Below are 1,110 nucleotides of genomic sequence, written 5' to 3' on the forward strand. Positions count from 1 at the left end.
GCCTACAGTATTTTTACAGTCTTTATTTTACAGTTAGAATATATCTTTATCAAATAAACTCTAATGTTACAACTAATCAGGGATCCCTTTAAGACAATATTCCTGAAGAAACAGTACTGTTTGAAGCTCACCAGGCTGCACTAATTGCTACAGCTAGGTGCTGCTCCTATTTGTGCTTGGAAATAACCACCGAATTTGATATAAATCACATCATACAAAATTCAAAGCAATGTGTAATTGTAGAACAATGGCTCAAAAAGTTGGGATTGCATTTGGAGTCTTGAGATGATTACCAGAAAATAAATAGCTAATTTTATTATCGTTAATTTTTGGCATATTTGTAAAGAGTTACAGTCATTATGTCCTTCTGTAATTGAAATATTTGCACACTTTACCCAAAGATAGTTGATATTTGAAGTTTCTGCCTTGGTTCAACCCTGAAGACTGGAAGTTGGACTGTTTGGGAGCCGTTGGTTAAAAAAAATATTTTAAATGAAGGTCTATTAAATTATATTAGAATTAAGATGGTTGCAATCCACTTTGGTCTTACCCTGCACGAAGTAGCTGTTAGCTTCATCCAGTCCAATTTGAACTATTTACAACAGGTAATACTACGACTAGAGATGTGACCTTCGCAAACGATCTGAATCTTTTGAACGGCTCTTTACAACGAACGATAGGAGCCGAATCGTGGGCAGTAATGAGCCATTTGTAGTTTTATTTCTTTTATTACTCATATAATCTGTATAATTTTCATACTTAAATTGCTCCCGCTTTGCTTTTTCATGGAAAACAGGCAGAGTTGTGGTGTACAGAAGCTCACGGTGAAAGGGGGAGGGGGGTTTCCGCTTGACAAACACATGGTTCCACCCACGTGACGGGGTGACGTCATTATGTACGGCTACGTTATGACGTATTTTCCTACGTGATGATGTAATACGTTCAAAATCGAACGGCTCTTTTTAACGGCTCTATGAAACAAACGGCTCCCCAAGATCAAGATCCCTTCAAAGAGCCATTTATCCCATCTCTAACTACTACTACTACTATTACTACTACTACCACTACTACTACTACTACTACTACTACTACTACTACTACTACTACTAC

General features: G+C 37.1%; 1 protein-coding gene across 1 annotated transcript in view; it reads left to right on the forward strand.

Annotated features, from left to right (window-relative positions):
• LOC106529550 (potassium voltage-gated channel subfamily KQT member 1) overlaps positions 1-1,110 on the forward strand; it is a gene marked incomplete at its 3' end in the record, with an annotated part of 59,161 nt that overhangs the window by 57,561 nt on the left and 490 nt on the right.

This window comes from Austrofundulus limnaeus, unplaced genomic scaffold (assembly GCF_001266775.1).
Source record: "Austrofundulus limnaeus strain Quisiro unplaced genomic scaffold, Austrofundulus_limnaeus-1.0 Scaffold451, whole genome shotgun sequence".
In the NCBI taxonomy this organism is placed as follows: domain Eukaryota; kingdom Metazoa; phylum Chordata; class Actinopteri; order Cyprinodontiformes; family Rivulidae; genus Austrofundulus; species Austrofundulus limnaeus.